Raw genomic sequence first — 13,542 nt, 5'->3', positions numbered from 1 at the left:
CACCCACAGGCCGGGCCCGGGTGCCAGGCAGTTGTCCTCTGTGGAGCCTTATCGGGGCCCACAGGCCCTACTGCCTCGACCCCACCCGGGCCCCAAAACTCGGCCTGGGGGCCGCACAAGGCGGGGCCACGCGGGGCAGGGCCCGTCTGCTGGGGGAGTGCGCGGGGTGGGCAGCGGGGGGCAGGGTTCCTGGACTCCGACAGCCCGTCCGGCCGAGGTCAATCACAATGAAACCGTGTCCAGCGGACGCGGCTGGGGCTCGCCGCAGCCGACCGAGCCATCGTGAAGCCATGACGTGGCGCCCAAAGCTGCTGGCCTAGTGCACTCCGTGCTGGTCCCCGGCCTCCGCAGGCCCAGGCGGGGTCGCCCCGAGGCGGGTCTGGCGGGTCCAATCGCCCCGCCCGCAGGGGACCCGCCCCTCATGGGCCCCGCCAATCGCAGGGCACGTTGCTCTGCAGTGCCGCGCGGCTCGGCCTATGGGGCGGCGCGTTGTTGGGTTGCAGCGCCGCAGGCCGCACCCAGCTCGGGAGGTGGGGGCGAGCGGAGGGGCTGAGGGGCGGAGAGGCCGGGCGGGCCGCGGCTGTGGGCCAGGGGACGGGGGCGGAGCCGGAGTCGGAGCCGACGGGCGGTGGCCGCAGTGGCACCCCGGAATCCCGCGTGCTGCCCACGATTCGCTTCTGAGGTGAGGTTCGCGAGCGGGAGCGGGGGCGGCGGGGGCCGGTTCGGGCTGAGGAGGCGGCTGGGGCGCGGCGAACTGGGCCGCGGTTGCGGCGGGCGGGGACCGCGAGGCCTGCAGCGGCCCTGGCAGCGCGGGGGGCGGGGAGGCCGCTTCGCCGCCGAGGGCGTCTTGGAGGGGTCCCCGCGGGGGCCGTCGGCCTGGGCCGAGCCTGGGAGCGTGGGCGCCGCCGATCTGTCAGCGTGATAGGACCCCGGGGACGAGGCTTCTCCCTGGCCGGTCGTTCCTAGCCGGCTGGTGGGCTGCAGGGGTCGGGGCGGAGGAGGAGGACCCTGGCCGGAGGCTGGTCAGCATCCTGCTTGGGAGACCGTTTCTTCGGTCCGCAGCGCTGGTGGCTCCAAGGTTTGTGTACGGACGCCTGTTTGGGTACTGCCTGTCGGCTCTCGTATTTAAAAACGACGGCTTCTGCCAAAAGCGAAAAGCCGTATCTGCCGACGGAAGCTCAGGAGATAATCCTGGAACTTTATCAGCGATGGGGCTGTGGGTCACCTTTGCCCTCCTTCTCTTTTCTTTTTTCTTAATCTTTTATTTTCGTTTTTGGGAGATGTCAGAGGGCCTTTCCCTATTACAGTGACTTTTATCTTTGTTCTTGTAATGGCTCAAGATAGTTGGGAGGTAATTTGCATTCACTTTATGCATACCCACCTTGAAAAACATATTTTGGTTCGCCTGAAACTGTTGTTGGTTTGAGCATAATTTATGCCTAGAATCCAGAAAGCAGTGATCATATCTCCAAAGACCAAAAACATAGCTGATAGCTGTATGCATTACTAGTAAGTTATGATTTTTTGTGTGAAAAATTGAGATATTAATGGGGATAGGAAATAGAATGCTGATAGGTAGACTGTGTCTATGAGTAGAGGAACCTACTGAAAACAAGCTTGGAGTAGATGGGTAGGAGTTCAGCAGGCACCAGAGAGAGGAGGGCATTTCAGGCAGAGGGTATGAATTGTATGAAAGTTGATTTGTAAACTTTGGAGTCTTGAATGGACAAGGGCCAGTGATGATAACTTTTTTTTTGTTTGTTTGAGGCGGAGTCCCGCTCTGTTGCCAGGCGGGAGTGCAGAGGTGCGATCTCTGCTCACTCCGCCTCCCGGGTTCAAGAGATTCTTCTGTCTCAGCCTCCTGAGTATCTGGGACTACAGGCGCGTGCCACCACTCCCAGCTAGTTTTTGTATTTTTAGTAGAGACAGGGTTTCACCCTGTTGGTCAGGATGGTCTCGATCTCTTGACCTCGTGATCTCTCCGCCTCAGCCTCCCAAAGTGCTGGGATTCCAGGCGTGAGCCACCGCGCCTGGCCTACGTTAAAATTTTAATACACCCCTTTGATTTTGACAGTGGGGAAAACTAGAATAGTAAAGTTGTCTTTTAAGGAAGTGGATGATTTTGGCATCAAAACTGCTTTTCAGAGTTTCGATGTGGTTTACAATGGTATGGACAAGCTGGTATGATTTGTTAGTTTACTACTTGTGATGTCTTTAGATTTTAAAGTTTCGGAGACTCACTGAGTGATGTGAGTCTAAACTCTAGCCAGTCCCCGAATTGTGAGATAGTTTTCCTTCTAAAATATACTTCGTACAAGCTGATCATTTTTTCCCCTTAATTCTTTTGATGTTATCTGATATACTGAGAAGGTTTTGTTTGGTGTTCAGTTTTGTGTTACTGATTTTGCCATAAAAACTGTTTCTTTACATGATTATTAGTTTTTAGTTCTTTCTTATAGTCTTTGACTTGAATAAGAAAAGTAAATACTGAAATGCTTTTAAAGATAAAGTATTTATTTATTACTTGAAACTTAGAGTTAGGTTGACTGCCCTTCCTTTCTTTCCTTCCATGTTTACCTCTTCACATATACACATATGTAGAGAGAAAATAATATAAACCCCTTTTCTCATCCAGTTTCAACAGTCAATCTTGCTTCATCGTATCCCCGTAGTCCTAGATATCATTTAACCGTTAAATAGTTCAATATGTATATCTTAAAGACTTTAAAAAAAGGTAAACATGAGTACCATTATCACAGAAAATGAGTAATTCCTTAATACTTTCAAATATCCAGCCAGTGTTAAAATTTTCAGAATTGTCTCTTTTTTTTTTTTTTTTTTTTAACAATTTCAATCTGGATCCACATGCTATCCATACAGTGTGACTAGTTTTATGGTAGTTTCCCCCTCCATATTTAGTTTTCTCCTGTAATTTATTTGTTGATGAAACCTGGTAGTTTGTCATGTGGAGTTATGCACAATCTCGATTTAACTCTGTGGCGTAGTTTAACAATACAGAATTTACTGAAAACTGGTCGTTAGGTCTAAAGGTGTGATCAAATTCAGCTTTATTTTTGTCAAGAAAACTTCATAGGTAAGTAGGCAGAAATGATTAGTAGTCTTTGTTTGCAGCCCTTGATTGTCAGTGCCTACAGTCATTTCAGTAAGCACTGAAATTGTTGATATTTGAATTCTCTAACTTCTTCTATTAAGTAGAATATTTTTATAAAGAGAATTTTTCATGCCTCCACTATTTGGTTATCTCGAAGTACTGTATACCTTTTATAGAAAAGGGAGGATAAATTCTTAATTCTTCTGCATTATTTACTAGGTTTCACATAATGAATTGGTTTGCTAACATCCTTCAAAAGTAGCCAGTGAAGCTGGGCATGCTAGGGTGGGCCTGTAATCTTAGCTGCTCCTGAGGCTAAGATGGTACGAACCTGTGAGCCTGGGAGGTCGAGGCTGCAGTGAACCATGATCACTTCACTGCACTACTCTGTCTCTTTAAAAAAAAAAAAAAAAAGGGACTGAGCTCGGAGGCTCAGGTCTGTAATCCAAGCACTTTGGGAGGCCGAGGAGGGCAGATCACGAGGTCAGGAGATCAAGACCATCCTGGCTAACATGGTGAAACCCCATCTCTACTAAAAATACAAAAAATTAGCTGGGCATGGTGGTGCGTGCCTGTAATCCCAACTACTAGGGAGGCTGAGGCAAGAGAATCGCTTGAACCCAGGAGGCGGAGGTTGCAGTGCCATTGCACTCCAGCATGGGCAACAAGAGTGAAACTCCATCTAAAAAAAAAAAATAAAAAAGTAAGACTAGGATTCTACTCAGCCTTCTCAATTTTATATGCCTGTATCTACTTTTCTTCTAAGCCAAACATTTTGGTTCTAGTTGCTCACTGTTTGAACCCACACATTTCAGTCTCAGAACAAGATGAACATGTGAACCCCGAAAATTTGAGACAGGTCTCAGTTAATTTAGAAAGTTTATTTTGCCAAGGTTGAGAATGTGTGCCTGTGACACAGCCTACAGAGGTCCTGATGACATGTGCCCAAGGTGGTCGGGCACAGCTTGGTTTTATACATTTTAAGGAGACATGAGACATCAGTCAATATATGCAAGAAGTACATTGGTTCAGTCCAGAAAGGCGGGGACAACTTGAAGCAGGGAGGGAGCTTCCAGGTCACCAGTAGGTGAGAGACAAATGGTTGCATTCTTTTGAGTTTCTGATAAGCCTTTCCAAAGGAGGCAACCAGATACGCATCTTTCTCAGTGAGCAGAGGGATGACGTTGAACAGAGTGGGAGGCAAGACTGGGTGCCATGGCTCATTCGTGTATTCCCAGCACTTTGGGAGGCCACGGCAGGTGGATCACTTGAGATCAGGAGTTTGAGACCAGCCTGGCCAGCATGGTGAAACCCTGTCTCTACTAAAAATACGAAAATTAGCCAGGCCTGGTGGTGGGTGCCTGTAATCCCAGCTACTCAAGAGGCTGAGGCGGGAGAATCGCTCGAACCCAGGAGGTGGAGGTTGCAGTGAGTTGAGATCATGCCATTGCACTCCAGCCTGGGACAGAGTGAGACTCCGGCCCAAAAGAATCTTGGCGAGGCGTGGCTCAAGCCTGTAATCTGGCACTTTGGGAGGCGAGGCGGGTGGATCCGAGGGTCAGAATCCAAAGACCATCCTGGCTAACACGGTGAAACCATTCTACTAAAATACAAAAAACTAGCGAGTTGGGGTGGGGACAGCCTGTAGTCCCAGCTACTGGGAGGCCTGTGGGAAAGACAGGAAGAATGGCCGAAACCGAGTGAGGCTTGCAGTGAGCTGAGATCCGGCCACTGCACTTTGCCAACCTGAAGACAGAGCCAGACTCTGTCTCACAAAAAAAAAAAAAGGAATCTTAACATAGCATAATATTAAACTTTAACAGAGTTGTTTGTTAATGCTTATTCTGGCCTTTGTACGTTGAGGAACCTTGAGTTTAAAGGAATGAAGGGAAGCACATTTAATACAGTTTGCCTTTTGAGCTTAATTTTTCTAGAAGTACCTTTTTAAACAGTTGTTATAACTAGCGTGTAACTGTTTTTGGTAACTGTTATAACTGTTTTTGGTAACTGTTAGCTTAAGTGTGTTGAGTATATATTTAATTAATTAATTTTTTTTTTGGTTTGAGACAGACTCTTGCTCTGTCACCCAGACTGGAATATAGTGATGTGATCATAGTTTGCTGCAGCCTTGAACTCCTGGGCTTAAACCATTCTCCCACCTCTAACTCAGAAGTAGCTAGGACTGTACAGGTTCATGCCAACAGGCTTGGCTGTTTTTTTTTTTTTTGAGATACGGTCTTGCTGTGTTGCTCAGTCTGATGTTGAATTCCTGGCCTCAAGTAATCCTCCTGCCTCAGCCTCTGAATGTGCTAGGATAACAGGCATGAGCCATTGCACTTGGCCTTTTTCCAGGGTTTTTTTTTTTTTTTTTTTTGAGATGGAGTCTCGCTCTGTTGCCCAGGCTGGAGTGCAGTGGCCGGATCTTAGCGCACTGCAAGCTCCGCCTCCCGGGTTTATGCCATTCTCCTGCCTCAGCCTCCCGAGTAGCTGGGACTACAGTGGCTGGGACTACAGACACCCACCACCTCGCCCAGCTAGTTTTTTGTATTTTTTAGTAGAGACGAGGTTTCAACGTGTTAGCCAGGATGGTCTCGATCTCCTGACCTCATGATCTGCCCGTCTTGGCCTCCCAAAGTGCTGGGATTACAGGCTTGAGCCACCGCGCCCAGCCTTCAGGTTTTTACTGTTATAAGCAGTGCTCCAATTAATATTACATCTCCATATTGAGCATTTATGAGGGACATCTATAAATATTCTCTGAAGTGAAATTGCTATGTCGAAGGATAATTGCACTTTTCATTTGCGTAGACATTTCCAAATTACTCTCCTGGCCCCAATTAATATTCTTACATTTCCATCTTTGGGCACCTATGAAGTATATCTATAGATACATTCTCAGAAGTGAGATTGCGTGTCAAAGAGTAATTGCACTTTTACTTTCCATAGATGTTTCCAGATTATCCTCCTAAGAAGTTACATCAGTTTATACTCCTACCAACTGCGTATTTTCTCCACATAATGAAGTATGGACACTAAAGTGCCAATAGTACCTATTTTACATGGTTATTGTGAGGATTAAATGAAGTAAATGCCAAAAGGTGCCTACTAACCTGTCAGCAAATGAATTATTAATATAATTATTATTTTTTTCTGAACTTTATTACCAGCAATATTATAACCCTAGACAGTGCTTCATGAGGTTGGGAAAGAGGGTTCATACAATTGATCCGAGCAATATATGCCTCCAAAATATTGTTATCTGTGTTAGAACAAATGAGCTCTGCGTCTAGGCCTTGGGGCCGGGGAGTCTGGCATCTGGGGCTGATGTTAGGGGACAGAGCCCACAGGTACATCTCAGATTTTGCTGGAAAGGGCATCCCTCAGGAATGGGGCACAGTAGATGTAACTACATGTGTGCCTCTACAGCCTGGAATGGCAGTTCGGCTGTTTGCATGGGGAGGAGAAAGTCATCATTTGGGAGGGACCTTTAGAATACCCCATCCCAAACACTTCTCTCCTCTTACTCTGAAGGGCTTAATTTAAATTTCCTTTGTGAATTAACTTATTGAGAATGATTTAGGGAGTTCGTTACCTAACAAATGTTTTCCCTTATCTGCACACTGTTGCTTGAAATTTGTTTCAAGGAGACAGAGCCATTAACAGATTAGGCAGAGTGGTGTTATGAAAGGAGCACTGGCTCTTCACTATGGGTTTACTATGGTTTGCTGAGGATAGTCGAGTGGGTGCGAAAGTCATAGCTGCCCCAAGCCTCCTTTGAGAATACAAAGCCCAGTGAAAACATATGTCCGTACAAAAGCTTGTGTGTGAATGTTTAGAGCAGCATTATGTTTAATAGACAAAAAGTGAAACACCTCAGATGTCCATCAGCTGATGAGTGGATCAACAAAATGTGGTCTGTTCATATGATGGAATAGTATTTGGCAATAAAAAGGATTAAAGCACTCATACTTGGTACAACATGGATGAACTCTGAAAACATGCTAACTGAAATAAGCCAGACACAAGAGACCACATGCTTTATGATTTTACTTATGTGAAATGTCTCTAATAGGCAAATCTTTTTGTTTTGTTTTGTTTTTTGTGAGACTGAATCTCACTCTGTTGCCCAGGCTGGAGTGCAGTGGTGCAGTCTTGGCTCACAGCAACCTCCACCTCCCAAATTCAAGCAATTCTCCTGCCTCAGCCTCTCGAGTAGCTGGGAACAGGTGTGTGCCACCATGCCCCACTGATTTTTATATTTTTAGTAGAGATGGGGTTTCACCACATTGCCCACGCTGGTCTTGAACTCCTGACCTGAAGTGACCCATCTGCCTCGGCCTCCCAAAGTGCTGGGATTACAAATGTGAACCACTGTACCTGACCCCCAGTAGGCAAACCTATGCAGGCAGAAAGTAGATTGGGGGTTGACTGGGGCTCCAACCGGGGAGAGTGGAGTGGGAATGAGGAATGACTGCTAATGTGTATGGGGTTTCTTTTTGGGTGTTGAAAATGTTATAAAGTTAGATTGTGATGATTACACAACTCTGAATACACTAAAAACTGCTGAACTTCATTTAGAAGCAGAGCCTTGCTCTGTTGTTCAGGTTGGGGAACAGTGGTATAATCATAGCTGACTGTAACCTGGAACTCCTGGGCTCGAGTAATCTTCGTCACCTCAGCCTCCGGAATAGCTAGGACTACTGGTGCATACTACCACAGCTGGGTGATTTTTAAAAATGTTGCCACTCAAAATGTGTGGCTCTGGATCAAAATGGTGAAATTCTCTGAACTAATTTTTCTGATCTGTAGAAATAAGAGTATTAATAGTAACAGTCATATCTAACTGGAGGTGTGAGGCTGTGGTAAGCAAACTTACAGTGCTTACAATATGTGAGGATTCTGTCAGTGTGCTTTCTTTCCTTCTTTTCCAGAACATGCAGGATGGAGGATCAGGCTTTAAGAGGGAAAGACACAGAAGATGCAATAGAGAGCACTGTGGCTCTTTTTTTTTTGTCTCTCTTTCCCTCTCTCTCAAAATAAAGCCTATGTAGAGGTATTTTTTTGTCTGATACAGCTGAGTATGTTTGCAGTTTAGTAGGAACTTTGTGGTTAAACCATGCTTTCTAAGATTTTCTTTTTTTTTTTTTTTTTTTTTTTGAGACGGAGTCTTGCTCTGTCGCCCAGGCTGGAGGGTGCAGTGGCCGGATCTCGAAGCTCTGCAAGCTCCGCCTCCTGGAGTTCACCATTCTCCTGCCTCAGCCTCCCGAGTAGCTGGGACTACGAGGCGCCGCCACATCGCCCGGCTAGTTTTTATTTGGCTTTTAGTAGAGACGGGGTTTCACCATGTTCAGCCAGGTATGGTCTCGATCTCCTGACCTCATTGATCCCACCCGTCACGGCCTCCCCAAAAGTGCTGGGATTACAGGCCTAAGATTTTTCTTTCTTTCTTTCTTTATTTTTTTTTTTTTTTTTTTTTTGAGGCCAGTCTCGCTCTGTATCACCAGGCTGGAGTGCAGTGGCGGATCTCAGCTCACTGCAAGCTCCTCCTCTACGGGTTCACGCATGCATTCTCCTGCCTCAGCCTCGAGTAGCTGGGACTACAGGACACCCGCCCTTAGCCCGGCTAGTTTTTTTGTATTTTTTAGTAGAGGCAGGGTTTCACCGTGTTAGCCAGGATGGTCTCGATCTCCTGACCTCGTGATCCCGCCCGATCTCGGCCTCTAAGTGCTGGGATTACAGGCTTGAGCCACCGCGCCCGGCCCCTAAGATTTTCTTAAGAGGCCAACCTTGTTGCCAGATGATACCATTAATCAAGTTATTGTCGAATAGGGCTTCAGGCAGGAAGCAAGGTTAGGAATGGTCTTTAGTCTCATAGATTGAACTCCCTTTTCTTTTGAGTGTCTGTCTACTTCAGTAGGAAGGGATGTGATGTTGATTGACCAGTCTTTAGGGGAAATAGATGACCTCCACCATCCAGATACTCATTTTTTGTTCTTTTCTTTCTTCTTCTTATTTTATTTTATTTTATTTTTTTTGAGAGAGAGTCTCACTTTTTCGCCCAGGCTGGAGTACAGTGGCGCGATCTTGACTCACTGCACCTCTGCCTCCCGGGTTCAAGTGATTCTTGTGCCCCAGCCTCCTGGGTACCTGGGACTGCAGGTGCACACACCACACCCGGCTGATTTTTGTAGAGATGGGGTTTCGCAGATACTCCATTTCAGTTTTTTTCTGAGCATCGTCTGCAGGGACTCAAGCACACATGCTTTGACAACAGAATCACCAGCAATGTCGCTGACCTGGGGTGTCTGCAGCATTCAGTGTCTTCTGTTTTCTGTACTAGGTGTTTGATTGTTTTGTAAAGCAGGAAGTTTTTATTTTATTTTTTTGGAGACGGAGTCTTGCTCTGTCACCCAGGCTGAAGTACAGTGGTGCGATCTTGGCTCTCACTGCAGCCTTGATCTCGTGGGCCCAAGCAGTCCTCCCACCCAGCTTCCTGAGCAGCTGGGCCTACAGACCCATTCCACCACACCCAGCTAACTAAAAAAAATTTTTTATGTAGAGACGAGGCCTTGCTATGTTGCCCAGGCAGGCCTGAAGGTGCTTTTAAACTCAGATAACCAGGACATTTGTAGCTGTGGAAATAGCTGTAATCTAACCATCAGAGTTGTTTTAAGAATACAAATTACATATAGTGTTTAAAGCATAATGAATGTACACGTTGCTAGATTGGGGTTTACTCTCTTCTTTTTGTAACTTTTTAGAAGTTGGTCACTGTTTTTTTTTTTTTTTGAGACAGGTTCTCACTGTGTTGCCCAGGCTGGAGTGCAGTGGCACAATCTTGACTCCCGGAAACCTCTGTCTCCTGGTTTCAAGCAATTCTCCCACCTCAGCCTCCCCAGTACCTGGGATTATAGGAGCCCATCACACCCAGCTAATTTTTGTAATTTTAATAGAGATAGGGTTTCATGATGTTGGCCAGGCTGGACTCAAACACCTGACCTCAGGTGATCTGCCCACCTTAGCCTCCCAAAGTGCTGGGATTATAGGTGTGAGCCACTGGCATCTTTTTCTAATGTAAGTGTTTAAGGCTATATGGCTCTCTAGAAGCATCTCTTTAGTGAAGCCAATAGTTTCCAACTGTAATATTTTTATTACTAAATAATGTATGTTTAAATTTTCATTATGATTTCTTGTTTGACCCATAAATTATTTTAAAATGTACCTTTAAATTTCTAAATATATGGTTTTAAGAAACTCTTCTGTTATTATGTTGTGTTTTTTTCTTTGAGACTGAGTTTTGCTCTTGTTGCCCAGACTGGAGTGCAGTGGTGCAATCTTGGCTCACCGCAACCTTCGCCTCCCAGGTTCAAGCGATTCTCCTGCCTTAGCCTCCCAAGTAGCTGGGATTACAGGTGCCCGCCACCACACCTGGCTAGTTTTTGTATTTTTTGTAGAGACGGGGTTTCACCATGTTGGCCAGGGCGGTCTCGAACTCCTGACCTCAGCCTCCCAGAGTGCTGGGATTACAGGCGTGAGGCACTGCGCCTGGCTGTTACTATGTTTTAATTGCATTGCACCCAGAGAAATGGCTTGTGTGCTGCTGATTCCCTGGAATTTGTTGTGATTTTATTGCCAGATATGACACGAATGTTTATAAACACTCCTTGTATTCTAAAGAATATGGGCTGGGTACAGTGGCTCATGCCTGTAATCCCAGCACTTTGGGAGACCGAGGTCGGTGGATCACCTGAGATCAGGAGTTCAAGACCAGCTTGGCCAACATGGTGAAACCCCATCTGTACTAAAAATACAAAAAAATTAGCCTGGCGTGATGGCACACACGCCAGCTACTAGGGAGGCTGAGGCAGGAGCATCGCTTGAACCCAGGAGGCGGAGGCTGCAGTGAGCCAAGATCATGCCACTGCTTTCCAGCCTGGGCGACAGAAGACTCCATCTTAAAAAAACAAGCAAGCAAGCAAGAAACAACATGTATTTAATTTGTGTGAGAAAGCAGGGAGGTGCAAAGTTCTATATATCTCTAATGATCTAACTTGTTACTTGCATTGCTCGTATTTCTTTTTTTTTTTTTTTGAGACTGAGTCTGGCTCTGTCGCCCAGGCTGGAGTGCGGTGGCCGGATCTCAGCTCACTGCAAGCTCCGCCTCCCGGGTTCACGCCATTCTCCTGCCTCAGCCTCCCGAGTAGCTGGGACCACAGGCGCCCGCCACTTCGCCCGGCTAGTTTTTTGTATTTTTTAGTAGAGACGGGGTTTCACCGTGTTAGCCAGGATGGTCTCGATCTCCTGACCTCGTGATCCGCCCGTCTCGGCCTCCCAAAGTGCTGGGATTACAGGCTTGAGCCACCGCGCCCGGCCACATTGCTCGTATTTCTTATTTACTGTTACTGACTTGAGCAATGTGGTAGATTATTATGGTAATCTCATTATGGTAGATTTGTCAATTTCTCTGTGAGTGCTAGCAATTTTTGGTTCATATATGTTGACAGTATTTTATTAGGTGTGTATAACCTTATACTTTTCATCTTCCTGTTGAATTGTACTTAGGTTTGTGGCCTTTTCCATTCTGAATAAATGCTTTTATTTTCTTGGTCTTCATTGTCTGATATTAATATAGTTACTCCAGCTTTGTTTTGGTTGGTGTTTGCCTGGTGTTTGTATTTTTCTCCATTTATTTTCAGACTGTGTTCTGTTTCATGGGTATATTAGTATTTTTATGGCTCCTGTAACAAGTTACCACGTACGTGGTGCTTTAAAACGACAGAAATTATTCTCCCATAGTTCTGGAGGCCAGAAGTTTGAAAACAATATCACTGGACCAAAATCAAGGTGTTGCTAGGGCTGTGCGTTGTTCTTTGGAGGTGATATGGGAGAATCTGTTCCTCGCCTGTTCCAGCTTCTCATGGCTGCCACGTTCCTTGGCTGTGGCTGCATCACTCCAATCTTTGTGACCCGGGTTAGATTGCTTTCTTGTCTTCTGTGTGCTTAAATGTCCCCCACCTCAATTTTATAAGGATACTGTGATTACATTCAGGGCCCACCCAGGTAATCCAGGATAGTCTCACAATCCCAAAATAACGCCATGACGAACTTCTGAATATAATTAAGTATTTACAGGTTCAGGCATTCATTTTAGAACACCAATTTGGACCGGTCAGCTTACTAAAGGTATCCTCTTCAGTTACCTCAATTTTCTGTCTTTAGCCTGGCATAAATTATTTGCATTCTCATTAACGGATTCTGATGGTGCTCTATGCTTTTTTGAGGGCGGTCATCTGTAACAGGCTGGAGTGCGGTGGCCAGATCTCAGCTCTTTCCCAAAAGCTCCGCCTCAGGTTCCTGAGTCTCGACCTCAAGCCTCAAGGTGGCTGAGTTCAGGCGCCATATCTGGGCAAACTCTTTTTATTTCTTCGTAGGACGGGGTTTCACTAATATTCCAGCAGGATGGTCTCATCTGACCCTCAATGATCATGTCTCAAGGCCTCCAAAGTCTTCGGGATACAGAGCAGAACACAGCATGCATTTCCAATTGTACTTTCCTTTATCATCTTGAGTTACCATGTTCTGTTTCTTTTCCTCCCCAATGCCTTTTTAACAACTAAAGGAGTTTTTTTTAAATAATTCTTCATCTTTTTGGTTTGAAATGACATGCTCATATCATTCTTTTAAGTAGATTGCCCTTCAATTTTGCTATGCATAGTTAATGAAGTCTAAAACTAATATTCTGTCGCTCTCCTAGATACAGCAAAGGCGTGAAAGTTCTTTAGTTCCTATTACTCAACTCTTAAGTTACATGCTGCATGCTGCTGCTGTTCAGTGTTTTAGTCCAGACTTTTTTTTTTTTTTTTTTTGAGAGGGAGTCTCGCTTTGTTGCCCAGGCTGGAGTGCAGTGGCCGGATCTCGGCTCACTGCAAGCTCCGCCTCCCGGGTTCACGCCATTCTCCTGCCTCAGCCTCCCAAGTAGCTGGGACTACAGGGGCCCACCACCACACCGGCTAATTTTTTGTATTTTTAGTAGAGATGGGCTTTCACTGTGTTAGCCAGGATGGTCTCAATCTCCTGACCTCGTGATCCACCCAACTTGGCCTCCCAATTTTTTTTTTTTTTAAAGACACAGTCTTCCTCTGACACTCAGGCTGGAGGGCACAAGTTTTTTTCTTTTCTTTTTTTTGAGACAGGTTCTCACTCTTTCACCCAGGCCTCGGTGCAGTGATGCAATCACAGCTCACTGCAGCCTTGACCTCCTGGACTCTAGTCATCCTCCCACCTCAGCCCTCAAGTAGCTAGGACTACAGGCACATGCCACCATGCCCAGCTAATTTTTGTATTTTTTTTTTGAAACCGGGTTTTGCTGTGTTGCTTAGGCTAGTCTCAAACTCCGGGACTCAAGTGATCTGTCTGCCTCAGTCTCCCAG

At 46.0% G+C, this 13,542-nt stretch overlaps 1 protein-coding gene across 11 annotated transcripts in view; it reads left to right on the top strand.

Moving 5' to 3' along the window:
- The first annotated feature begins 456 nt into the window (after positions 1-456).
- ADD1 (adducin 1) overlaps positions 457-13,542 on the top strand; it is a 93,380-nt gene continuing 80,294 nt past the window's right edge. For 5 of the 11 annotated variants that reach the window (XM_003890871.4, XM_003890873.4, XM_009186579.3 and 2 more), the window contains exon 1: positions 502-682. The gene's annotated coding sequence lies outside the window, so the exon portion shown is untranslated. Of the gene's footprint in view, positions 683-812; positions 1,079-13,542 lie in introns of those variants that run through there. The other 6 variants (XM_003890872.3, XM_003890874.3, XM_031664768.1 and 3 more) reach the window with 4 other exon arrangements.

This window comes from Papio anubis, chromosome 3, assembly GCF_008728515.1.
Source record: "Papio anubis isolate 15944 chromosome 3, Panubis1.0, whole genome shotgun sequence".
NCBI lineage: Eukaryota > Metazoa > Chordata > Mammalia > Primates > Cercopithecidae > Papio > Papio anubis.
This window is presented reverse-complemented; position numbering and strand designations above follow the sequence as displayed.